Source organism: Bos indicus, chromosome 26 (genome assembly GCF_029378745.1).
Source record: "Bos indicus isolate NIAB-ARS_2022 breed Sahiwal x Tharparkar chromosome 26, NIAB-ARS_B.indTharparkar_mat_pri_1.0, whole genome shotgun sequence".
Lineage (NCBI taxonomy): Eukaryota > Metazoa > Chordata > Mammalia > Artiodactyla > Bovidae > Bos > Bos indicus.
Window position 1 is genome coordinate 21,616,617 of NC_091785.1, and position 27,620 is coordinate 21,644,236.

The 27,620-nt window shown below is 52.5% G+C and overlaps 1 long non-coding RNA gene across 1 annotated transcript in view; it reads right to left on the reverse strand.

Moving 5' to 3' along the window:
* The window catches only part of LOC139179910 (uncharacterized), a 56,442-nt gene extending 29,154 nt beyond the window's left edge, over positions 1-27,288 (reverse strand). Inside the window, exons 1-2 of the long non-coding RNA XR_011564210.1 lie at positions 27,067-27,288; positions 12,389-12,525 (exon numbers count right to left, since the gene is read on the reverse strand). This is a non-coding gene — a long non-coding RNA (uncharacterized lncRNA). The remainder of the gene's footprint in view (positions 1-12,388; positions 12,526-27,066) is intronic.
* Positions 27,289-27,620: the final 332 nt, after the last annotated feature.

Below are 27,620 nucleotides of genomic sequence, written 5' to 3' on the forward strand. Positions count from 1 at the left end.
CCTGATTATCAACTTTAATTCCATCTGCAACCTTACTTCTCCCTGCCATGTAACACAACATATTCACCAGTTCTTGGGATTAGGATATGGATATTGAGGGGCCCTTATTCTACCTACCACAAACCCCAAATGCCCTATCTTCAAATCCCATTAATTTTATGCTTCTAAAATGATCCTTCCATCAGTTCCTACCTACATTCTTCATCTCGAATTGTCTGAATATGACAGTCATCTCACTGGTATCTCTATCTCTCACCTCTCTCTCTTTAATCCATCTCCCAAGTGACTGTCAGAAAATAGCAGATGCTTTTATTACTTTGAGCAACTCCTTTTCTCAGCCCACTTCTGATTTCAGTGCAGCTTGCCTAAGAAAGGGAATGTAATGGCCCAGAGGGCAACCTTCAACCAGTCAGTATATAAACACTCAGCTTCCTATGCTTTAGAGGGACAATTCTGACATACATTCTACATGATTACTGAGGGGGCCAAGGATTGGGCCCCAGTTACCCACAATGGCCACCAGCTTTGTTCTGTCTCACCCTTCCCACTCCTCCACTACTCCTCCCTGGGATCATCTCCCAAATAAAGTCTTTGTCTCAAGCTCTGATTTGAAGGGGAAATCTCTAGATATAGAATGATATATATCAAATGAACATTTGATCAAGTCATCTGCCTCTAAATATAGAATGATATTTATCAAATGAACATTTGATTAAGTCATCTGCCTTACTCAAAACAGTCAAAAACTCGTGCCCTCAGATTAAAGTACTAACCTATAAGCTGCTATTCACAACCCTATATACTCCAACTCTTCTCCAATCTCATTGTCTTCTACATCCATTCATCCTATATGTCAGCCGTACCAGGTTCCATCATGAACTTTCACAGCCCCAAGCTTTCACTCATGCTGAGAGCTCTGAGTCCTAAATCCTGTCCCCTGGACACCTCCACATGGATGTCTCATAGCAAAGCTCAAATTCAATGTTTCCAAAACCAAACTCAACCTCTCAATGTTCTCCTCTTTTCTAACTTTCTCTCAATTTTGCCTGATTCTTCATCATCTTTCCCTGATTCTGTTTCTTCCTCCAGTCTCACTCACATGAGTGATCTCCAGGATTTTGCCCTTGACCCTTTTCTTTTCTTGATCTCCATACCTCCCCTGGCTAGTCGCATCCATTCCTATGGCATTATTTTCTACCCGCACATGCTGATGGCTCTTTTCATTTTGTCTCTAGGCTAGAAGTCTCTGCTGAGCTTTCAGACTCATATCCAGCTGCCTGCTGTATACCTGAACCTGGATATTCAGTTTCATCTCAAACCGTACATATTCAAGACTTTATCTCCCAACTTGCTCTTCCTCTAATATCTCCCATTATGTAATCACCTACTACTAAGATGCTTATAAATTTTCAATACTTTCTGCCCTATCCCTCTCCCCAAATTCTGCCCGTTCCATCTAATCCATTCTTTCTTCCACCTTCCCTCTGACCTCACAGTCTCACCCCTGGATCTTGCAATGGTTGTTACTAGCTTCCTGACTTCTGGCTCTTGCTTTTGCTAATCCATCCTCTGTCAAAGCCTTTCTAATACACATATCTGGCAGGGTTACTTCCCACTCAGTACCCTATAGGAAAAGTCCATCTCTTAGTCTGACCCAAAATCCTTCTTGCTCTGGGGTCTGCCCTCCTGGGAAGCCCACCTTTCCTTACGCGCCATACACTGTTCCCTCTGGGTGAATGCCCTTCTTACACCACAACTCCATCAATCCCTCCTCCTCTTGGAAACTTCCTTGTCTTTTAAGTCACCTCTTCCGGGAGGCCTTCCAGAACAGTGCTCCCAGAGCAAGCCATGGAGCACAATACTATGACATTTATTTACTCATCCGTCTTCTCTGTTGGACTATGAATCCTAAGCCAGGGACCCTATCTTCGTCATCTTTGCCCCACAGCACTGCATCTGGCTCTAAGCAGGGATTCACTGAGTGCTTGCTGAAGAAATGAACTAATAGGTGTGCACTTTACAAACAGCGAAATTCTTACCTATGAGTGACACACAGGTAGTCACCATTCGTGGCTACACAGCAGACACAATCATCCGTGTGCACACTGCTGTTCTTCATGTATGAGGAGTCTTCAAGAGTCTGTCACACACCTCTGCTGTCACTCACCTACAGCCAAGTACCAACATTCACCCGCATTCCTACCTCCACATCAACCAAGTTACTCAGAGTCACAAACACTCCCACACGGTCGTGCGCACACAATCACACAGCCACACACACAATTCTAAACATCTCGAGGGCACACTTCATCTCCAGTTGCGAGCAAATGCTGTTGGTTTTCATTAATCTGCAGACTCTGTTCGCCAGTCTCTCTGGCTCCCCCTCTCCCTCTTCCCCACTCTCTCTCTTTCTGCTCGGAGGCAGGTGAGCGCATCAATTTTCTCCTCGTCTGTGGCAGTTAAATTAAATGGAATCGGCCTGATTGCTGAAAATCAAAGGGAAGGCTGATAAAGCAATTAAATCCCTCTAATTCCTCGTCCTGAAAGGTGCAGCGGCTCTGAAGCTAATTAACTTCATAATGAAAATCCTTCTTCACCCTTTTAGGCTCTTCTCCCCGGGTCTCCTCTCTTCTTCTTCTCCCCTTCTGGGGAGAAGCTGGTTGCGAGGAAGAGCTGGATCAGCAGCATTAAAAGTCAGAACTCTGAAGAGGTCTCCAGGGGGCTCTTCTTGTGCTCCCAAATCCATCTCCCTTAACACCCAGCCCCCTTTCTCCCACACCCAGTTGCCTATTCACCACTCAACACTGCTTTACTATCGTCCCTCCAGACCCCAAACAGCACTACACAAACACCACCCCACCTCTAGCACCTAGCCCACCTTCAACACAGCCCTACCTCAACAACCACCCTTTCTCTTGCACCCACCCATTCCACCTCTAACACCCAGCCCCTCCTTCAATATTCTGTCCTACCCCCACCGGCCCTACCCGTATGCCCAAGCCCACCTCCCCTCAACACCCAGCCCCACCTCCAACCCCAGCCCTATCTCAACATGCCCCACCTCCAACCCCAGCCCTATCTCAACATCAGCCCACCTTCAATATGCACAGCCTATAATTTTGAGCACCTGCACTAGTCACTGGGACTATAAACATGAACAAAAAACAAGCCTTACCTTAAAGCATCTCCTTACATAGAGTTAGAGACAGACAAGCAAATAGACAAATCACTACAGAGCTAATAAGCTCTTCATAAAGAGAAGCTCATGACAGGGACCCTCAGAGGGCTCTGACAGAGAGGAAAAGCCCTCAGTTGGGAGACACTTGAGCTGGGTAACTAAGAGTTAGCTGACCTGGCTGGATGAAAGAGGGAGATGGTGTCAGAGAAAGAGCATGTTCCAGGCTTGGAGGTGGGGAGAGCAAGGGCTGACCAGAGGTTGGGAGTTAGTTTGGGAAGATAGCCATTGGAGCTTCTGGAGGTTGGGCTGGAGTTGAGTCGGGGTACCTGGGCAGAGGCCAGATCAAGAAGGGGTTTGGAGTCTCATTGTCTTTCAAACAAAGTCGGGAGCTGAAAGAGGATTGACATGTCAGCTAGAACTGGAGTCTGTTGGGCTGATCTTCCATGACCCGATATGTGGAAGCAGGGCAGACACAGGGAGCCTGGCTGCTTCACACACACGTGTGTGTGTCCATGGGCTCACTGGCAGGGAGCAAGCCGGGAGAGCTGGGGACCGCAGGCGACATCCAAGCAAAGCTTATCTAGGAAGAAAATGGAACAAGCGTCCTGGACGAACTTCCAGGATTTGAGGGAGACAGAGACCGTGGTTCCATGGCCACTGCTCTTCCAACCCTGTGATGCTGACTCTTTCCTCTCTTCTTCCTCTGGGAAGTTCATCCACACTCATGGCTGCAGTGACCACCTCTCCAATGATGGCTGTGAGCCCCACCAGGGAGGAGCACAGCCTGCCTCACTCACCACCACATCCCCAGCCCAATCTATAATATCACACTCAGTAAATACTTGATTAATATGTAGAAATGAACAGTGACTTCCAAATGTACCCCCCCAAGCTCTAGACCTTTGTATTCCACTGTCAACTGAACATTTCTATCTGGTTATTTCCATCTCACACTCAGCCCCCCCACCCCCGACCCCCACGCTGATCCTGCCCCTCTTCTGAGTTTCCCTTCCTAATGAATGGCACCACCAGCCACACTAGTGACCAAGCCAAGGGCCCGGCCTTCATTCTTGGCTCCTCCCTGTCTCTCACCCCTACCCCCACATTGCACCAGTCTCCTGTCCTATTCATTCTGCCTTCCCAATGGTTTCCTCTCCCACTGTAATAACCCAGTCATGACTTCTCATTGTCTCTCTTGCACTGATTTCCTAATTCATCTCCCTGCTTCAAGCCTCAACCACCTCAATCCATCCTCCAGAATAACTATCCTAACTTGGAAAATAGGATGGCACCAGTCACTTGCTCCCTGTTCTCCAGGGTGGCCCCTCTATCGAACAAGGGCCAGGCCTCTCAGCCAGCCTGCAGAACCCTTCCTCCCACAGCTATCAAGCTTCATGAATTTATGCCAGGGTGCCTGGACTCATGCCCCACCCCTGCCCGGAATGCCCTTCTCCAACACCACCCCCAGTTTCCCCATCACCACCTACTATTCACTAGGTAAAACTCAATCATTGTGTAAGACCCTCCACAGTTTTCTTCAGAGGCTCTATTTTGTTTTTGTTTTCCTTTGAACTTTCTTGTGCTCTCTCAGCATTCTGCATTGAGCAAGATTATTTTTGTAAAGAGAAAATATTTTGAGTGCAGCAAAAAGCCCCCTTCTCTATGATTCTCCCCAGGCTTCCACACCCTACCCATAGAATTTTCAGCCTTCTTTGGCCCTCACTGGGCCCTCTCTCCCACCCCCTGGAAAACCAGAATCTTGATCTGTTTGCACACCTGTCTCCCTCAAGTCCTCCCTCCCTCAAGGGTCTGTCCCTCAGGTTGGCTGGCATAATGCTTAGCAGATCATACGTGCCCTCTGATTGTTGAACGAAAGAATGACCAAATGACCTGAGACGGAGGTGAGGGTTTGGTCCAGCCACAGCATTCTGTGGGAAGTAGGGTGTTGGAGGCACTTAATCTCAGAGACAGGAAGAACAGTAAGCTTGCCTGGCCATAGGGCCCTGTCACAGACCTAAGTACCTGCGACTACTACCAGCCAGGACCCCTGTCTCCTTGCTGAAGGGTACGGTGGTAACAGAATTTCCCAACTAGGGAGGAAATTCCTGGAGACCTTGACCTCAGCTCCGGCCCAGCCTGATGACCACCTTTAGAAACCCCCAGAGGCACAAGGAGAGGAAAGCAGTGGGCAGAGGGGAGCAGGATGTGAAAGAAAGGCAGAGACAGGGAAAGGGGGAGAGGGAGGGTGGTCCTTATGAAGGCACAAAGGGGAAGAGACAAAGAGAGACTGCAGTAGAGACACAGGATGGGCAGGGGGGCAGCAAGACCCCAAGTGCAGCCCGGAAGCCTCTGGGCTCACATCGACAAGGCTGAAGCTGGGGGACAGGGTCCCAGGGACCGGGGAGAAGACAGCAGGCTCCCAACTCCCCTGCAGATGCCCCCTTATCTTAAGCAGACTCCCCACCCCCATTCCTGAGCCAACAGGCTGGCGGGCGGCACGCAGCAGGGGGCAGATGAGGCTGCAACGTGAGTGATGGGCGCGGATTTGGACCCAGATTCGAGGTGCTTGGGGGGCCTGGCACAGTTCCGAGACCGGGAGGGGGTGGACTGGGCGAATGTGGGGCTGACCAGCCATCAGTCTGGGGAAGTGCCTAGTTCTCTTCTCTGAGTGCTAGCTGGAGTCCAGGCGACCAAGGACTCGAGAGCAGCACTCCCTGCAGGTGCCTGACTTCTGTGTGCAGAGAGTACAGGGTGGGTCCCCTGAAGGGGCAGTCACAGTGGAGCAGGGAGTAGGAATAGCCACACACAAACACACACACACACACACACACACACACACACGCACTCACACTCACACCATTCCCTAGCCCAGCATTCACACTCAGAGCCAAGCACTGCAAGGTGTCTGGATGGACAAAGTCAGCAACACTATTTGAGCGCCTATTACGTGCCACAGCCCCTCTGAACCATTCACACAGTCACACCCCACACAACCCTCAACCCCACAGATCAGTGCCACACCCACACTCATCCCCCTGCCATCACCCATCATCCCTCCTACATACCCTCAAGCACTCATGTGTCCACAGGTCACAAGCCCCAGGCTGACCTAAAGTGTCATACCCCCACTCACTGCCACATACCCTATCACAGACAGCCACCAACACTCATTCAACCCCTCCCAGTGGCTCCGAGAGCAAATCAAGCAATCCACACAGACATAATTCATCACACAAGGGATCTCACCATCGCCCAGGCCCCTCACTCATACCCATAAGTGGGTGGGCACACATGCACTCACATATATACACACACACAGATTACTCAGTTTGGCAAAAGCAATGGGAATATCCCCAAAGATTGGGAGCTGGATGTCTGGGTCTCAGATTTGAAAAGAAAAGACAGTCACAGGCTCCCAGGCTCATGGAGGCAGATCTGTGGCCATCACCCTAGAGAGTCCAGTGAGGTCACTCATGGGGCCTGGATTCCTTGCGCCAGTCCCATCCATCCCCCCTGACTCAGGGCTGACCCACCCTGTCTCCAGACAGCCTTCCCTGCCCAGCCAGGGTCCGGCCCTCTCCAGTCCCTATAGTCAACCCCTCCCTGGCCCCCCTCCTGTCAGCTCATTCTCTTTCCATCTGCATCCCTTCTCCTCCCCGCTTCTCACCCCCCCATCTCCACCCCCCCAGCCTCGGTGATAAAAGAGCCAGATTGGAGCGGGTGCCACGCAGCTTCATTCCCCACCATATGGGCCCAAAAGCCAAATCGTCAGCTAAGCGATTAAATCAAGTATGTCGAACAAAATGTTATGAACTGACATTATGGGTATATAATTTTATGCCATTTGTTGCCATCTGTTTATCTAAACAGCCCCCGTTCCACACAGACATACAGACTCACACCTTCCCTCCTACCTCCTCCACCCGTCAGGATTCCCCCCCACAGATCTGAGCCAAGGGTCAGGGACAAGAAGACATGTGCCTGGAAGTTGGAAAGCTGGGGACTCCAGGGTTCTTGAGGAAGGGAGAGTTAGGGTTAGGACCACCCACCCACTGGCCTGGGAAGGGGCAAGGCCCTTGGGAAGCAAGAGGTGAGGCAGTCAGGAGTCCTGGGCATAAACAGTGTGGTTGGGTCCCTGGTACAGGAAGCATGGACCAGGGCCAGGGGAGCCTCATTGGCAAGCCTCCAGTCTGGCACGTGGCACATGTGAGCAAAGCGTGTGAGCAGGGGAGGGCACGAAAGCAGCAGCTGTGCACATCAGCGGCTGTGGGAGCTTCCTCTCCCTCTGCCCCCTGTCTTCCCTGGGGCCTGAGGCTCTCAGACCCTTGCAGAGAGAGCTGCCTCCTCTTGGGACCAAAGTCACAGACCAGGGGTCCAGAGGCTTAGACGAGTTACTCATGTCTCCTCCTTAGCAGGAGGCCTCAGGGCAGGTGCCCCATCAAGTCCAGAGGCTGGGCAGCCTCTCTTCCCATACCCCTCCAGCCCCAAACAGCTTCAGAGTCTGGGTGATGATTTAGTTACTAAGTCGTGTCCAACTCTTGTGACCCATGGACTGTAGCCTGCCAGGCTGGGATGGCCCCTTAGTACCAGGTGGTTGGCCTCTGTGGGACCCCTCCTACCCTCTTCTGCCTTCCTGTGGCCTGACCCCTGTCTATGGCCCTTCCTTATCCAGCACTTCTTTTCACCTCTGACTCAGTGTTCTGTTTGTCTCTCTCAACTTCTGTGTTAGTTTTTGTCTCTCTCATCTCTCAGTCTCTTCTGTCCGCCTCTGGCTCTGTTTTGGCCTCTGACCCTCCTGGAAGTACAGGTTTGAGCCTCACTGATGTCCAGCCAGATGGGTGGTGGCTCCACAGAGGGGTACAGGCCAGAGGGAGCATAAGAAGCTGGACAGAGATGAAGCAGGACAAAGCATTAGACCCAAGGAACTCCCATGGTGGACATTTGGGTGATCCTGGGGCATTGAAAGCCTCATGGCAGTTCAGGGAACTGGAAAGAGAGTGGCCTGAAGGCCATAAAGTGTGAGGAAGGGGAAGGAAGCCTCACGTCCCCTTTGAGGCTGACCTGGTGAAAGAAGGGAGGACCCACTGAAACCTTTGTGGGACAGAGGGTGGGAACCTCTCCCAGGGATTATTCAAACACTATCTTAAATGCAGGCTCACAGGCCCATGGAGGCGGGTCCCATCCACAGCCGCTCACAGATGCACATGGCCACACACACACAAACGAGGTCACAAAGACACTTCCTATATACACATCTCAAGGCCCTCGAAACCAGGATCAGAGTTGCCACTAAAACAGTAACTCTGTGGCCACTGAGTCCCAAGCCAGGCGTTCCAAGGCCTGGCCTCTTTCAGCAGGTGTGTACACTATGGGTATCCCGGGCCTGGGCTCGCCATCCCCTGCATCCACACTGCATTCTGAAGCCTCCTGGGGCTCTCCGGGTCCCTGACCCTCTTGCAGGAGGAGAAAAGCCCAGGTGAGCAATAGAAACCCAAGCCCCAGAGCAAGAAACAGCCAAAAAGACTGAGAAGACTGAGCCTGAGACAGAGACTGGGAGATAAGAAGACGAGGTCACAGAGAGAGGCAGAGACTCCGGCCAAAGAACAGAGAGAGAAAGACAAAGAGAAGAGCGAGCCCTGAAGACCCACCCAGAGAGCGCGGGACAGCCGGGAGAGCGAGGGGACGCTGCGGGCGGGCGGCGGGAGGGGGCGCCCAGGACGCGGAGAGCCGCGGAGGCGCGGGCGGCGGCGGCTGAGGATGGAAAAGCTCATTTTGCTGGTAATTTACTCTCCTGCTTTTGGGCCGCTCCGCCTGCCGCTGCCGCCCGCCCGGGCTGCCTGTTCCAATATTAGATATAAACAAGTAAACTGTGTAATGGATCACATTAAGCAGGCCTTGCGTCTTGAGGCAGGATTTAATTTGCATGGCAGATTAGCTTGTCTTCCCAGCAAGGCACCCCGGGGCACCCCGAGCTGTAATAGGATCCCGCCTCTTAGAGCCCATTAAGGCAATTGAGAGCGCCTCCTAATCCCCCTCCCCGCCCAGCACCAGAATCCCCTCCTGCCAGACCCCAGAGACTTATGTTGGCTGGACCCCCACCTTCCAATTTCGTGCTGGGGCCCCACCTCACCCTTACAGCTGCAACCTCAAATCCCAGGGTGGCCCCCCTTTTCCAAGTCTTGCCTTAGCATCCAACCTCAGACTTGCCCTCTGCACATCCCCAACTCTGCTTCAGAGCCCCCCAATGGCCCTGAACAAGCTTTTCCTGATTCCCCCAAAGTCTCCCCAACTCCAGGTCAATGGTCCGACCCGACTTTCTCTATTCCCCAGCTGACTCCCCCAAACTCTCCACTGACCAGGCCAGCTTCTTGCCTGATATCAGAGATTAGACTACGTTCCATCCCTTTCTTCAATTTTTCACGTAACAGCTATTCATCAAGCTTCCTATGTCCTTAATATTGTTGCCAGTATGGGTATCAGTGCAGGACCCAGAATCTGTGAAGATCGATGTTCAGGTCATAATTTGGTTCCCCACTGAGGGTGAGGCAAGTGGTTATAATGACCCCAATTAGTGGGGTGCTTTAAAGATTTTATGTGTTATGCCCATGGAGCCCTTTTAAATCAGCCTAATTTTAAGATGAGGAAACTGAGGCTCAGGAGGAGAAATGATTTGCTCACACAGCTCATAGGTACCAGTCCCAGGACTCAATACAGGTCTTCCTGACCCCTGGTTCAGTGGCCCTGCTGATCTACCACAGTGCTGGGGTCGGCACTGGGTCACGAGGGTCAGGGTAGTCTCAGGATTAAGGACTGCAGCAGGATGTGTATCAGGGTTAGGATAGCCATGAATTTCCATCCTCTGTCCCACCTCTGGACCAAGGCGGGTGAATCCCATGTCCCAGCTCAGTTTTCCCTCTCATTTAACAGAAGGTGCTCCTGCCGCAGGGTCTTCCCAGGTGGCACTGGTGGTAAAGAACCCGCCTGCCAATGCAGGAGGCATAGGAGATATGGGTTTGATCCCTGGGTCAGGAAGATCCCCTGGAGGAGGGCATGGCAACCCACTCCAGTATTCTTGCCTGGAGAATCCCAGGGCCAGAGAAGCCTGGCGGGCTACAGTCCACAGGGTCACACAGAGTCGGACACGACTAAGCGACTTAGCACCATACATGCACGCTCCTGCAGCAGACCTACTGGATGCTTGTTAAGAGGACAAAACAACCAAAGGCTAATAGCATGAGAAAGTAGAGAAATTAGGGTTAGACAGAGAGGAGGATTTTCAGTCTGTGACACATTGTTTGGGTTCCTTTAGCATTGGAGAGCCCCTGAGCTGAGTCCTGCTGGGCTGGGGAGGGGGCTAAGGAGCCCACTAGCAGGGCGATGGGGCCGAGGTGGGTGGGTATGGGGCCAGGCTGGTGGAGAAGGGTCAGTTCAGCACTGCTCAGCTCACAAAGGGTCCTTGTTGTGGGTAATGGGACTCCCCTGGCAGCTTTATTTGCTGTCAGTGGCTTTTATTAAAGTCTCCAGTTTCAGACCCTCCAACCTCCAGCCATTGTGTGTGCTCCCCCAGGGCCCTGCCCCCAACCCCTGGCTAGGTTGACTCTGAAAGGCCCCCTTGCCCCATCTCCTGGGCCCCAGGGCCCCTAGCCTCCTGCCTGCACCTCCCAGCGAGAGGGCAGAAAGGCTATGCGCTCAAGGGGGACTGTCTCGGGCTTGGCCCTGGGCACCCAAACAGTCCCTAACCTCCCAGGTGTTGTGACGGTTGCCAGGGGTAGGGCTGTGAGTCAGCCTGGGCAGAATCCATACAGGGTGGCATACATGCGACACGTATATGTGCACTCGTGTGTGTCCTGGAGGGGTGTGCGCCCATCTGTTCCTTCAGCCCATCTCTGTGCGCACACACACAGACGCTCTAGGAATGTGTCCTGTTTAGCGACTGAGATGGGAGGAGGCCACAGTCTGATTTCGTAAGCAGTTAGGGACACCCAGTGCCCTGATCAGATACCTTGTCACACTCGGGGTTGGGAGGATGGGGTAGCATCTCCCGGCCCAGATTGTCACCTGGGGTATTGCTTCCCCACTCCCTTCTCTCCTCCTGTGCAGGGGAGAGTGTTTGCCAGTGGAAGGAAGGGGGCAGACAGAGCCAGGCTGAGCCTTGACCCTGGATGGGGAGGAGACTCTCAGATGCACTGACATTAGCACAAGCTGAACCTCACTTCACCCTGATCCAGACTCTTCCTTTGCTCCCCAGAGCCCCAGCTTTGAACTCACAGCCCAGAACCCAAGCAGCTGAGGCCTGGTCCTCACATACTTCCTTCCCAGAGAACACATCTGGGATTGGGGCATGAAAGACCCAGGCCAGTCCCCTCAGGATGATCCCCCACAGGCAGAAATCTGGAGTAAAAACGAGCACTGATCTCAGGAAATCCTCTCTGATCAGGGAGAAGCAGAAGAGGAGTAGAGGAGGAGGCCAGAGGGCCAAGAGGAGGGCCAGAGAGGCCTCAGATCACACACCTGGGCTTCCGTCCCATGCCCCACCCCACCTCTTGTGGAGGAATAGGGAAGAGGTGGTGATTTCTCTCCATTACGCATGAATGCGAGGTTGGCAGAGTGCTAAGCCAAGTGACCGTGTCCAGGAGCAAAGGGGCACCATGGGCCACGGGAGTCTATTTGGATGTGGGTGTGCATGAATGTTGGGTCCAATATTAGGAATCAGGCAGGATACCAATTTGTGTGTGTGTGTGTCTTTCTTGGGGGTGTCTACACGGGCGTGGGGTGGGGGCGGTGCAGCTCAGTGGGTTTAGGTAAGAAGAAAGCGTCTATGGCTGAAAGTGACTACAAGTACTTGTACAAGGACTTGTCATGGGATGCTTGTCCTGTGTATGTTTGCACGTATGAGAGAGAGGGGGATCTAGGGGTTCCCAGCCCTCCCCGGGGTCTTCTGAGCTCCTGGCTGGGCCTGTGCCAGGCCATTTGGGGAGCACCGTGCTTTATGGTGCGCGGGTGAAAAATGGAAATGCTAATAAGTAGTCGTTAAGTTGTCTTGCAAAAATGTTAAATGATAAATTGGGTAATGTTATTGTTGAAATGAAATATGTAAAATAAATGAGTTATTTATTTCTAATAAATATTTTGTTTACGATGTATTTGTAGGGGTGTTAATTATTTTCCCCCTCAATCGGGGCAACGTATAAATTCTAATAAAGTGCAGACCGTGGTGAAGGCAGTGGTGGTGGTGGCGGCTCCTCCGGGCCGGCCAGCTTTAGGACCTCGGTCCGTGATGGATGCTTGAGTCACAAGCGATTGTTCTCGCTGCTATCGCAGGCTCCCCAGTGTAGCCAGTTTTCTTTCTTAAAAAAAAAAAAAAAGAAGAAAGAGAGTTGAGGAGGAAAACAAATAGGCCAGGGTCTCCATGATGAGATGATTAAGCACCCCCAGACCAGGGCTTGCTCCTTCGCTAGCTACAAGGCCCTGGGCACGCACGTCCCTGGTGGAGCCAGCTTTGAGAAGGAGAAATAAATACGTAAGCAAACCAAGGGCGAAGAAATGATATCCCCCTGAGCACTCACTCCGGGCGAGGCGTCCTCAACCATCCCTACTATCCCCCTCCTAGATGGGGGGTCCCCAGGGAGGCAGATGCCTCCCATTTCCTATCATTTCCACCCCTACCACAACAAAACTTCCTCCTTCCCCCTGTCAAGGGAAGACCCCCCTCCCCCACACCCACCCTGCCTCTCTCTCTGGTGCTTCCCCACCCCTTCCTATGCAAGGACCTCCTGGACTATCGAGGACCTCTCCAGGGGAGCCCCAGATGAGCCCCCTGGGGATTCATCAGACCAGAAACTCAGAGAGGCTCTGGCCGGCCCCTGAGGCTTGATGGGAGGAGCGGGGTACGTTCCCCTTCAGAACAGGCTGCCTCCCCCTGGGGCTTTATCTCCCTGTGGGTAATAAAACTGCTGAGGCAGGACGGCCTGGTGGGCAGGGACAGGGGGCACAGGGGGCATGGGCATGGGACGCAGGGCGTTCTGTCCCTGCCTCAGGCACCATCCACCTCTCCCTCTAACCCCCTTCCCCCAGCCCCTGAGCTGAGCTGGGCTCCAGGTTCTCACCTCAGGACTCTAGACCAACCTCCAACCAGGGATCTCAAGCACTTAGCTCACCCTTCCTTGGTGGGGGGGGGGGGGGGGGCGGGGTTCTGCCTTGCGGGGGGTTGCACCCCACAAGGAAGCTGGGATTGCACAAATTCAGGGAGTTCCTGCAAGCCCTTCAAAGTTGAGGTGGGGAGTCATAGCTTGAGGTAAGGCCTTCTAAGCTGGGGTCTCCCAAAGTCTTCCCCAAAGGGGTGCCTGTACTTATTCCAGCTGCTTACCACCGCTCACCACCCCAAGCTAAACCACTGGGAAGTGCCTCTCAACCACAAGTGTAGTGTATGTGTGTGTGTGTGTGTGTGTGCACGCATATACCAATGTGTGTGCAAGAGCAGCAAGCCAGGCTTGTTGTAGGATGGTGAGGCCTTCAGGATGGGACTAAGAGGAAGGTAAATAATAGAAGAAACCAGAGGGAAGGACGGGCAGTGTGGGATTAGCAGATGTAAACTATTATATACAGGAGGAATAAACAGCAAGGTCCTCCTGTATAGCACAGGGAACTGCCTTCAATATCCCGTGGTAAACTATAATGGAAAAGAATATTTTAAAAAGAAGGTCTATATATGTAGGGCTTCCCTTGTGGCTCAGCTGGTAAAGAATCCGCCTGCAATGCGGAAGATCTGGGTTTGATCTCTGGGTATAGCATAGGGAACTACCTTCAATATCCTGTGGTAAACCATAATGGAAAAGCATATTAAAAAAAAAAAATGTCTATGTTTGTATAACTGAGTCACTTTGCTGTATGGCAGAGATTGGTACAACTGTAAATCAACTGCACTTCAACAAAAATAAAATACAATAATAGAAGGAACCAACAGACACACGGGGCCTATCTACCACTTTCACGCATGCCCACACTGACCCATATGCAGATCGTGGCCTGGCATTCAAGATTACACACAGCATGTCTAGGTGCAAAGTCCAATTCCACACAATCACAGTCCCTCAAACACACATGCCTCACAACTACACTTCCAGAAGAATTTGACACATGGCCCTGAACAGACCAAAAGGGACAGGAAATCATCACCCATCTGCGGGGCTTTGATTAAGTGGAGGGAGGGGGTATCAACTCTGGAGGGAGGGCGCCCCCTGCTGGACATAACAGCTGTAACTACCCCCTGGTCAAGCCTTCCAAGCCTGCCCCAACCCTTCCCCTCACAAGGCCCCTAGCCATGACACCCCCAGAGCTTGCACTTGTCCACCACACTCTGGATAAGCCCCCAGCCGAGTTGCATAACTCTGGGTTCTTTTCAAAATGTGTAAAATCTTTGATCATCATTTGTTTAAACTGTATAAATAATCCACATGGTTTTAATAGGATTTTTCTATGAGTCGGCAACAAAGCATGAAATGTGATATTTTCACCATGAGTAGTTGGGAAATTAGTCACCTCTGTCCATGGCTCTCTGCTGGCTGGAGACCCCCATTCTGTCTGCTCCCTCCCTCCCCTCTACTTCACACCATGCTAGGCCCTTTAAATGGTACCCCTGCAGCTCCCACCTTCTGAGAGGTAGTGGGGGGATTCTGTGGCATGGCTCTGAAGAGCCCATGCTGGTCATCTCTGGGTCTGAGAGCAAAGACCAGGCTGCCCTGGGTCCCTGTTTCCCAGACTCCTCATCTGAGTCAGGATCTTTCACTCTCTAAGTCCCACTGAGAGATCCAGTGCAGGTTGGGGTAGTGTTTCAGGACAGGCAGTACATTTAGGTAATTATCTGGGGCAGGTGGCAGCATGGTGCAATGAGTTGGGGTCATTTGCCACTTCTTCCAGTCTCCCAAAATGGTTTCCACACTTTCCAATTCCCTAGGCTGTTACACACTCACAGAGGCATAACCCAGGCACATTCTCCAAGGGCTGGGCCTGTCTCCTGAGGCTGACAAGCTGTCCACCCCGTCTGGGAGCAGACGACTCCTCTCTCCGACTCAGAGAGGAGCCACCATCGGTGACAAGGAAAGGGCAGAGACCTGTAGAAGCAGGAGATGGGGTGTCAGAGAGGAGCTTCAGGGGTGGCGAGATAGGAACCAGAGACAAGGAATCAGAGATCAGACCAGGACTGGGCAGTGATGCAGATGCGGTGGAGAGGGTAGAGACTGCCCTGAGTGCAAGAGGGCCTTTCGGTCCCACTTCCCTGACTCCTAACCCCAGTCCCCACTACAAGCAGCCCTCCTCTGCCTCCAAGCCCTGTTGGGAGAAGCCAGCAGCCAACACAATGACAGAGGGCCCACGGAGCAGACAGGCCCTGAGCCACCCGGCCAGGCTTTGGGCCTCCCAGGTCTCAGACCACAGCCTGGTAGGGCTCAGCCTCGGAGTTGGCACAGCGAGGAGCCGGGGGGTGGGGGTTGGGGGTCTCTCCCGTACTGCACCACAGTCCACGTGCTCCAGGCCCATAGCCCCCTTCCTTTCTGCCCCCTGCCCCTGGCCCGAGATGAATAAAACTCAGGGGGTGGAGGGAGCTATTCATGGAACCAGAGAATGTGTGAGCTGCCCAGCAGCCCCCTCTCATTAGGGGACCCCCGTCAGGTGGCGCTCATTAACTTCAAGTTGTCTCTTGTTTTAAACCTCGGGTGAGGGGGGCAGGGTGGAGGGGCACATTGTCTGGCCGCTGCCCCAGAGAGATTAGGCGCCCAGGGGGAGGGGGCAAGCAAAGGCTCTTTAATTAGTTACTTTCAAAGATTCCCTGTCCCCTTTCTCTCGGGTCCTCCTCCTGCCCCCGGCTGGGCCCAGCTTCGAGGGGGGCGGTCTTTTCTGCTCCGCAGAGCCGCCTGGTCACTCAGCTTAAATCCGCAGTCTTTGTTCCAGCCTGGACAATGGGCCCAGCACATCAGCCACGGAGGCCACGGAAGGAGCTGGCCCTTCTTCTATTAGCCTGGAGCCAGCTGAGAGGGGTGCACCCCAGGCATAGGGTACAGCCAGGGGCTCCCAACAAGGGACTGGGCACCAGGGGTCCTTTCTAGGCTGAGAGGAAAAGGGGATACGTGCAAACTTACATTCACCCCAACCTCAAGACCTAGCTCCAGCAGAGGCAAAAAGAAGGACAAACCTCGTGTCAGGGTCTCGTCCTAGGAAATTTCTAGGAGGGATACCTGGAACCTAGCTCAATGATGGGGGTCCCCTCCCTTCCTGATGGCTGAAAGAACATGGTCTTAGAGGCAGACAGACCTGGGTCCCAATCTTGGCCCTGCTACTTGTTAACAAGTGATAACTCTCAACCCTCACTTTTCCTCCTCTTTAAAATGGGGGGAATAATGCCTGCCCCTTGGGTTGTGAAGATTAAATGATTTACAAGTGTAAAGTGCCCAGCATCATGGCTGGAACACGGTCAGCCCTCAATACGGTTCCTTGTGGGGTTCCCAAGACCAGAGCCTGACCACAGCCTCCACCACTAGGCTGCAGGCACATGGGCTAAGTGCTGGTATTCACACTTGGGGAAATACTTGGAAACTGGTGAGTACACAGACAGAAATGAGGAGGAAGGAGGATTCCACATTGGGGGTGATAGGTTTGGGGAGGCCTTCATACAAAGAGGGGTAAACCGGAGCAGCAGGATAAAGAGAGCATGAGCCGACCCTGGGAGGGGGTACTTAGCAGATCCTGGGGGGTGGTCGGCTTGAGAGGCTGGGTTACAGGAAGAGGTGGTGATTTGCCTGGGTCAGCAGATTAATGGCACTAACGAAGTTTCCAAGAGTGTAGGGAGTTGGGGGGTCGGGGGCGCCCATGTGGAAAGGCACATGACTGGGGATTGATCAGGCTGAAGATGAAACAGAGAAAGCTTCCCGGGGCAGCAGAGGTAGGAAACGCCAAAACCAATTACTCCCCAAGACCTCCGGCCTCCAGATCTCTACCCCCGGGGAGGAGGGAAGGGGCTATGACCTCTCTCTGTGGGTGCGTGCACTCCAGGCACACACACACACACACACACACAGGCTGCTCACATGGGTAGGTGTGTGCCCCCGGGAAGGCCCACGGGTGCGAGTGAGTAGATCCAGGATACCATCGCGATTCTCTGTTGGTCTGTGAGCTCGCCTCCCTTGGTGTGGGTCTTCTCACAGGTGTCCCTACATCTAACCTAAGTGTCCCCACATGGCAAGAGCATGTGTCACCAGGAAGAGTCAGGAGCCCATGTATGGCAATAGAATTGAGGGGGCACTGAGGAACCCCTTCATTCTGTTTTGGCCTTAAATGCCACCTCCACAAATTTGCTGGTTTAGGCTCAACCCTAGTTGCCAGTAGAGGCAACCTTAGCTTACCATTTAGGTGGCTAATTCCCTATGCAGATCATTGACAACTTAGCCCCTAGTTAGTGGGAACGTACCTCACTTAGGACAAACCCACCGTTTAGGAAATAATTAATTACTCCCCAGGTCCCTTTCAACAGCCCCTGATGTTTGTTGAATGAATAAGTGTGGCAGATCTGGCAGCCCTCGCCAGCTTAAAGAATTCACAAAGGATATCAAAGAACTAGATCAAAGGGCAAGCAAACATCTCTTATAGGACCTAGAGAAGCCCTTAGTTAAAAATCAACAGTTAAGAGGTGATTAGATGTAAGATAAGGGCCCTTCAAACTCCTAACACTAACCCAATAGTTGTCCACTTTGGGACCTTTAAGGGAGATGGAGGTGGGGGAGGGAGAGCAGGAAGCACAGAGGGGCCTGGATTTAGCTCTTGCAGTGGATGGACAGCTCCCTTCCGAGCAGTGTGTATTGTGTAGTGTTTGCACTTCCAGATTCAGGACAGAATTTGTGTTTCATGCCATATGTTGAGTATTGTTATTATACTTATTAGCAATTACATTTTATCATAAAATCACTTTGCCTTTGAATATGTGAGTAAAAAAATCTGACTGTTCTTAGAGTAAGTTTTATCTAATCTATTCCTCCTGGAAATTACTTCCAATTTTATAATACAAGCCAACAGGCAAACAGGATGAGAACCCCTGACATTTTCACGCACCTAACCATTAAGGAAGTTGCCACCAACCCACCCAACGCATTCTGGATCCGGATGGTTGGAGGGATAGGAGTCGTGCCCCAAGGGTACTGTGCAGAAAGTCTATGCCCTCAGCCCAGGCCCCTCCTCCAACCTCGAACCCAGTGACCGCTTCACCTAGGCTACCACTGGGGTGCCTCCCCCTTCTCCATGCCCCCCATCCCCACCCTGTGCCCCTGCTGTAATATCTACGAGGGAGACCGGCTCCTCTTGGGGCCTGCAAGCTTTTGTTAGCGTTATGTGAGCCGCTAGTGACAAGGGCCCTGAAACCCAACTCGACCACACTCATAAAAGGGGTCACTGTCTCTTTAATTAAAGTTCCCTGTTTGGAGGTTAAAGACAAACCCGTTTGATGGTGCAGGTGTGTGGAGGGGGGTGCAGAGGGGGCTGGAGGGAAATGGAATTCTATCCTTGGAGGGGAGCAGGGAGGGGCCTCACGAGGGCCAGACTGGCTGACCATGGAAGGTCTGATGGGGGGGGCCTGGAGGTTCCCAGTGCGGTGACGGTCACAAGGGGAGAAACTAGGCTGGAACGGGAGGCAGGGGGCCAGTGCAGTCAGCTCTGACGGCCCTGCAGGCACGCCCGGCACATACTGCCTGCCCTCAGCTCCCCACCTCCATTATGCCTGCCGACCACTCCCCTTGTCCACTTTCCAATTCCTCCTTTTCCACCCCAAAAGTTCTCCGTTAAAAGAGGGCCCAGGGTCTAATCCCATCTCCGCACAGAAGCGACTTCATCACAGTTTAACATAAAAAGATCAGCTGGTATCGACCCGTAATTTGGACCCACGCCATGCTATTGGCAGGAAGACAGAATAAGTTAGGGTGGCCATGTTTCAAAAATTCTCTGTGTGCACTCAATCACGGCCCAGGGAAGGCGGGTGGGTGCGTAATAACCCAGCCGCGCTCTCCATTTCCCCTGTAGATCAATGCTAATACCAGGAGGCCCCGGAAGATGGATGGAACCGACAGGAACCTTGAAATCCCGACGCGGGGGCTGCTGCCTCAACCGATAAAGGATTTTGCTGCTGCTGGGGTGGGGACACAGAAACCCTAGGGGCCATGTGAGACAGTCGGGTGGGGGGGCAAGGAGGTGGAGAAGGGGGGCAGCCTCTCTTTCACGCACACACTCTTGTCCTCACTGACATGCACAGTCACTCACGCAGCCACTGACGGATGCACACGCCGGAGTCACTGACACACACGCCAGTGGCTGGCACACACCATCGCTCACGTACTATCCAGCCCACAGCACCAACACCTCCCCAAGAGGCCTTGACTCCCAGAGGCCACTCACACAGGTCCTAGCACGTGCATACACACACACACGACTCAAACCTACACACCAGAGTCAGGGGCTGTGACACAGACCCTCATGTTGACATACTGAGAGGCAGACACACCTACCCACTGACATCCACGCGCTGCCACCATGAAGCGCAAGGATACCCACACCCAACACAAGCACACAGCTCTGCCTCGCCTTTCTTCCTTTCCATTCCATTCCTTCTTCACTTCACCTTCTGAGTCTGTTTAGAACCTTGCTGGCTGACAGTCAACTGGGGGAGCTTCCCAGGACGCGTTGGAAGTAAATCACTAAGACAGAAGACGACCAAACGCACAGCCCTGGAGACACACCCAGATAGGAACCGCCGCCCCCCACCCTGCACACACTGGGCTGGAAGGTGGGAGACTTGGGTTCCGGGCACAGCCTAGCCAAACTCACTGCATGGCCTAGGGGAAGGGTTTGTTCTCTTTGGGTCTCTATTTCCTCATCTATAAAATCAGAGGCTGAACTGGGTGATTTCTAAGATACCTTTCCAGTTCCGAACTTCTGTTTGTGGCAGATACAAATCCTTATGGAGTCACACACATACAAACACCCACACACAGAGGCAGCCCCCAAGCAAGCACACCCAGGCTTTCAAGCACCCAGTGGCCTGAAGCCACACCAGGTAACACACAGGACCACACACCCACCGGCTGCTCCCCCCAACAGGAGTGCCTGCAGCAGGGACAGTAGGTCCACATCCTCCCCAGAGCTGGAGGTCAGGGAACTGCAGGACCCACTCTCCTGAATGCAAATGAGAGGGGGCAGAGCGGAAAGAGATGGAGCACTGGCATGAGTTTGAGGAAGTGTGGAATGGTAGGGCAAGGGTTGGGACCTACAGAGGGGACAGAGAAAGAAGAACAGGGGTGACTAGCAAGGAACACCACTGCCCTGCCGCACCCCAACATACACACACCCCCTCCAAGCTGTGTTAACCTGTTATCCTTCCTTTTGAGTTCAGCCCCAGGATGGGAACCATTTCCATGGCCTCACACTGACATCTTGTGGCCACCCCTAGGATTGCAGACACCTCCTGGCCGCACTTGGTCTCCCATGGAGAGAGCTCTCTACCTAATGGGGATCATCCTGAGCAGAAAAAATAGGTCTGAACCCTGGGTGCCGTGCCCCATGCACAGCACCAGGAAATACAGTGGGGCTAACAGGTACCTCAAGCCAGGGACAGGCAGAAGAATAGGAAGCTGCCTTGGGAAAAGGCTTCAGGGTCACCTGGTGACAAAAGGGACTGGAGAAAAATAAATGCTTAAGGGACTGTCGGTGGGTGGTGGAGATGCCATCCTTTTCCTCCGCAGCCCCAGTACAAGGTGTGAAGACGTGACCCTGACTCCTGGGGTTGCTGTCCGATGGGAAGACAACCTTTCCCCAGGGACTCCCCTCCTGATGGAAGAGATTCAGCCCTGGCTCATGGAAGCCCAGTCTGACGGAGAGCAACCCCCTCACTGAGAGCCTACTGGGAGGGAGGGCGTGAGACACAGCTCTTCCCTAAGTTATGCTTTCATTTTGAGGAGGAAACCCAGCCCCCATAAGGCACTTCAGTCGTATCTGAGGAGCATACAGTCCAGGGGTTCAGAAACTCCCAGCTACCCCAGCCTCCAAAAACAAGCCCTCCTCTGGCATTCTGAAGCAGACATAGTACCTGGGTCTGAATCTGTAGCCTAAGGATGGGAAGAGGGTTGTAGAAGAAGCTTGAAGGAGGCGGACCCTTGCCGGCTAGCCCCATCCATTCTGAAGAGGTCTGGTAAGTGATGGGGGAGGCCCACGCCTTCCAGTTCTTCCCGGAGGTAGCCGTGACTGAAGCTCCAGGCCTGTCCCAGGATTCTCCTAGACCAATTCTTCCTTCGGGAGCCAGGTCTCAGTCACCCGGGATGACTGATCATACACCCACAAGGCAGAGGCGTGGGTTCCCAGCCTGGCGTCAGGGAACCCTGGAGGTACAAGGCTGATGAGTTTGTTATAAATTAGAGACTCATTAAGAGAAGGTGAGGAGGGCTCAGTAACAGCTTTCGGGGCCCATCTTTTCGATTTCTTGTTCAGTTTGTTTATTGCGATTGTTCCTGTCTCATAAGCTTATTGCAAAACCAATAAAAATGATCTATTCAGAGAGAGGAGCTGCTCTTTTGACTGGTAAGCTGCCGCTTGGTCCTGGACCCCACCCCACCCCCTCCGGGTAACTGCAGCCCCAGCCTGGTTGACCAGCTGTCTCCCGCCGCGGGGTCAGCAGAGGGTGCCAGATTCCTGCTCACCAGAAACTGTGTGCACCTGCCATGCAGCCACCCTGGGCTGGCCTCAGGCCTCCAACCTGGCCCCATCACCCCAATGACTGCTGTACCCCAGCCCTCCAGCTCACCTCTGATGGACACACCATCAGAGGTGAGCACATGTCAGGGCTCAGTTGTGGGGAAGTGGGAGGCCAGGATGGGGACACAGGGACAGTCACTGGAGCTTGGAATTTTGAGTGGATTTTGCCTCAGTTTCCTTTTTTGTGTCTCTGTGAGAGAGTGCACTCAATCGTGTCTGACTCTTTGTGACCCCATGAACTATAGCCCACTGGGCTCCTCTGTCCATGGGGCTTCCCAGGCAAGAATAGTGGAATCTCTTCCTTCAGGAGGGGGGTCCCTGGGGAAAGGTTGTGTCTTCCTCTCGGACAGCAACCCCAGGAGTCAGGGTCACGTCTTCACACTTTGTACTGGAGCTGTGGAGGAAAAGGATGGCATCGCCACCATGAACTGACATTCCTTTAAGCATTTATTTTCCCTTCTCCAGAGAATCTTCACAAACCAGGGATCAAACCTGTGTTTCCTGCATCTCCTGCATTGGCAAGTGGATTCTTTACCACTGTGCCACCTGGGAAGCCCCGTGCCTTAATGAAGCTATGCTTTTAATAGGTTCCCTACCTTGAGGTAGCCCTGAGGGGTGGAGGTTAGAAGAAAGGAGGCCCCAGAAGTTCTCTAAAATCAGAAGTCCTAGCTTTGACCTTGATGACAGAAGACAGGCCCCTGGCCTCTTGCACATTCAGGAAACTAGTCACAGCTGGCATCAGAGGCCCAGGAGCCCCTCTCCTCAGTGAGTTGGCTCTCATCACCTTCCCTGTTCTATCAATGACATCCATTTAGTAATTATAATATCCTGAGATATCCTGGACCTTCTCATGCTGCTGGCTCTTGGTTTCAGAACCTTTCAGCTTGTTACTGTGGGGAGTGTAGGGCTGAGGAAGTCAAAGAGAAGCCAACAGACACCTTCACTGACCACACAGCACTTCAGAGTATCAGAGCCGGGAGTGACTTCCAAGATCACCCTGTCCAACCCCTTCATGTCTCAGGTACAGAATTAGGTTCAGAAACATGAAGTGACTTTGCCCAAGTTCCACAACCAGTGACCGGTAGGGCTGGGCCTGGAACCCAAAAGGACAGCCCCTCACACCATGGCTCTGTGTCTTTGCTTGTTTATCTTGCTCATGTCAGTAAATGCCGCCTCATGTGCCAGGCCCCACAGCCAACAGAGATAACAGGGCTTCCTTTCCCTCCTTGCTGCCTAAAAATAGGCTCATTTTCTCTAAGGCAAAGTCAGCGTCTTTCCTCAAGGCCAATGCACTGGCTCCGCCCAAGGGTCCAGAGAAGGGGGGAGACCCATGCACAGAGGCCGTTAGAATTTCTCTGACATTTCAAAGAGATAGCATCAATAGACTCTTCCTTTGTTTATCCTGGACAAGGAGGACAAGAGGTGAAGGTGAGTAGGAATGAGCAGAAGTTTTCAAGCAGTAGAGCATCTCAAGGATTTGGCACATCTTCAGAGAGAATCACATCAACATTTTCCCTTGATCTCTCTGTATTTGTTTAACAAGCACTCTGTACAGCACTTACTATGTGTCAGGCACTAAATGTTTTACATATTAATTTGCTGATTTACTTTAATACTCATTTTCTGTGTATAATATATTTATTGAATCTTCTTAATAACCCTATGAGGCAGGCATTATTATTAGCCCCTCTTTACAGCAGAGGAAACCAAGTCACAGAGACATAAGCAGCTTTTCTAGGGCTCCACACCTAGGAAATGGCAGCATCGCCATTCAAAGCCAGGCAACCTGGCTCTGGTCCACCACGCTATGGACCTCCTCTTTACAGAGACCCTAGCACAAGTGCTGGCGGGGCTTCTGTGACCTGGAGAGGAAGACTCTGAATATTTAGAAGAGATAAGACATCCTTGGGCTTCAGTGTAGTCCCCTCAAGTCTATCTTTTGTTCACTACCACCCTGGCCACCTCTGCCCTTAACTTCCTTTGCAGCCAACGTTCTGTGGCTGGGGAGGCCAAAGGAACCGTAGGCAGCTTGGACTGTGGGTCCCTCTGACACCAGCCCTGTTTCAGAAGCCTTCTGCTGGATCCTGGAAGCCAGGGCTCGGGGTGTAGGGCCGAGCACCCACCGCCCAGTTGCTCACAGAGACTTGCTGCCTCCCACGCAGCTGCCTGTCCTGACATCTCTGAGAGGGCCTTTGATTAAAGAGACAAGTGACTTTGCCCATTCTATTGATCAGAATAAATTACTAGGAACTAATTTATGGGCCTCCCCACAGCCGATGACATGGTGGATTGTGCGCTATTGGTCAGTAAATTGGATTGTCAGGCTAGATTATTGGTTCGTATACAGTTATCTCTCATAGCAATATCAGGCAGCCCAGGTAGAGGAGAGAAATCCTTTCTCGGCTGCCAGTTGCCAGGATGTCACGAGGCCTTCTGGAAGGCTGGTGGGGAGGGGTGGGGAGGGAAGAGGAGGAGAGGGGAGGAGAGGCGAGGCGAGGCCTCTGTGCAGGATGCTTATTAATTAGTGCAGCATCACAGCATTAAAAGAACATTAGTGTGGAACTGTCTGCAGAGTGATGGGGAAATGACATTGTGGGCCTCCTCCTGATTCTCCAGCTATGGCTCTGCTGGGTAGAGGCAGGGAGGGGGTTGATGAGCAGACCGGGGGATGGGAAAGATAAAGAGGGGGTGGGGATCAGGGCCAAGAGGAGGAGAAGGGAAAGAGAGGCCCCATTTGCTGGGAGTTGCAAGCAGAGCAGGTCTGCTAAGTGCCAGTGCTGCTAAGCCCCACGCGGGGGAAATGGAGCCGCCGTTCTGCTCCGTACATCACAGCCAACGATGAAAAGTTCTAGAGCTGGGATTTCTCAGGCAATTTGGCCAGTGATGCATGGGGCAGTAGATCCTCGCGCACTCTTCCGTGCTTCTGCCAAGCCAGCAATAACAAAAACTTATTTTTTGCCAGGGAAACGGATATGAGTCAGGCAGCCCATCAGGAGTAAGGGGGGCTTTACCACGCCGGGGCGATTTGTACCGCTCGGCTGTTTCCCCGAGCTCTAAAGACCTGCCAGGAGGTGACAAAGGCGAGACAATTTCGAGTTCACAGTCCTGTGTCCTCGAAGCATAACAGCACACCATAGATGGGGACTTTCAGGGGCGGTGGGTTGCAAAGTCAGTGGTCTCTTCCCCCAAGCCCGCTGAGGAGAGGGACATGCAGTGAGCAGGAGGAGAGTGGCCAAGAGCAGGCTCTGGAGAAGTCGGAGGCCCTTTCGGGGCTGTGAATTCCTGGGAGAGGCACCCTCCTCCCCTCCTTCCTCACCCCGGGCAGGAAGGGAGTGTGGGAGCGCCAAACTGGCCGAGGGCACAAAAGCACACACCTCCACAGCGAAGGCCTTCCTGCCCTCCTGCTGAAGTCTACCAGGCTCCTCGCTAAGCAGACCCCAGGGTCACCCAGCTCCCCAAGAAATGTGTAGGGACACCCATTCGGTCTTGTTTCTCCCTTTCACTGTGGAGGCGTGAGCCCTGAGGAGCCATAAGCTCTGAGGAGGCCTGCGCTCTCTCTTGGAGGCATGATGGGGAACACAGATAACCTATTCTTCGGGCTGCAGGCCTCAGGGGAAATGTTCCAACAGAGCACGAAGCCCTTCTGACTCTAGCTATCACTCATCTGACACTGCCAGCAACCCCACAAGTAAATACCCGCTGGCAGGGACCCAGGGCCTCCAGCTCGCTGCTTGAGTTGCCACTGAGAACAATAGCCAGGAGGTCTCATCAGTGTCACAAAGACACCAAGTTCACCCCCACCTCACCCCTTGGCACTGCTTAGCAGACGGAGGGCCGTGGGGGGTGGGGGGGAAGAAGACGTGGGCAAACTCCTTCCCCAGCCTCTGGATGCTTCGGTGCCTACCCCTTCGTCACTTGGCTCTCCAAAAGTTAAATCGTGGACTTCAGTCATTTCAGCATGAGTTTTTATCCTGATTACTCTCTTTCTGCCCCTCATCGATAAATATGAAATTTAAAAGGGGAAAGACCGTCAGAGACACAGGAAACAGGGCTGGGTCCAGAACCCCAAACCCCAAAGCTGTGCACCCCCCTCCTGTGTGGGCCATCTATGTCCTGGCCTCCATTGCAGCAGCTCCTAGGAAACCAGTGCAAAAGCCCCCAGAGCACGCCAGCCCCCGAGATGGAAAAGTTTGCAAAGCTTGGAAAAAGAAAAGTGGGCCTGCTAGTCAGTCTATAAATTAGAGACTCATTAAGAAGAGGCGGGAAGGGCTTTGGGGGCCTGTGCCTTTCGATTTCTTGTTGAGCTGGTTTATTGCTATTGTTTCTATTTCATACGTTTATTGCAAAACCAATAAAAATTATCTATTAAGAGCAGGAAACTCATCTTTTGACTTGTTGGTGGAGGTTTCTACAGAATAACCTTTAACTGGTCCAACATGTCTGCAGGAGAGGAGCAGGCCCTGGTAGATGCCTCCAGAGGTCAACCAAGAGGCAATAGGGAGGCCCAGTCTTGGGGGAAGGGAGAGCACTCCCTCCAGAACCTGCCAAGGGCAAGGGGTGGAACTTTACCAGTGGAAGCTATACAGTATTTCATTCATCCCACTTTTAAAATGTTTCAACTGATTGAATGCATTTAAAATTTGAGACTTTTCTCCCCAAAAGTCTGATATCTGGCTTCTCTTTAAAAAATAGAAGATCATACTGGGGCCCCATTTTCACTGTTTCCAGCAGAGAGATAGCATCTTATCTTTGCAGGGCTCAGGCCCTCCTGTGGCCCCCATGCTCAGACAGATTGCTATGTATTTATATTGTGTGTGTGCTCAGTCGCTCAGTCGTGTCCAACTCTTTGTGACCCCACGGACTATAGCCCGCCAGGCTCCTCTGTCCATGGGATTTCCCAGGCAAGAATATTGGAGTGGGATGTCATTTCCTTCTCTGGGGGATCTTCCTGACCCAGGGATCGAACGCCAGTCTCCTGCATTGCAGGCATATTCTTTACCATCTGAGCTACCAGGGAATATTACCTGCCTGCCAATTGTAATCATCTAAGTTTGCAACTCCTACTTTAGAGGATCAGGTTGAGGGAGGGGAACAGATAAAATTTCACCTACCCTTGAAATAACAGTTTCTGAGAAGGCTTCAAAGTCAGATTGATAAAATTTTTCTTCCAAGAGTCCCAACAGAAGGCCTGAGCCTTGTCCCAGCTAGATGGCAAGGGCGCTAACATAGGTTGCAAGCCTTTGTGCTGGGCTCAACACTCCTTTTTTTTTTGTAATGTGCATTGCCTCCATTTCACCAAAAGGGAGGTTGAAGCTAAGAAATGTCTGTGACGTGCCCAGGGGCAAAAGATAATATAACCCTCAGCCCAAGAACACCAGTCCAAGAAGAACCCAGGAACCATCTCACTGGTTTTTAAGGAAGAACAGAAGGTCCACAGTGTTATTCTCCCAGGCCCTGAGAGCGCCCTCAGGGAAGATTCACAACCAGTTGTGGGAAAGTCCACCCAACTGTGACTCAAGTTAGAACTTGCCTCCAGAGTTACCAACACCCCTAAATCTAGTGAAAAGGAACCACAGGGTCTTTAATAATCACTCTGTCAGGTCACGGGATGGTGACTAATGGGCCTAGAGGAGGAGATGCTGAAAAACACTCTAGGAAATAAATT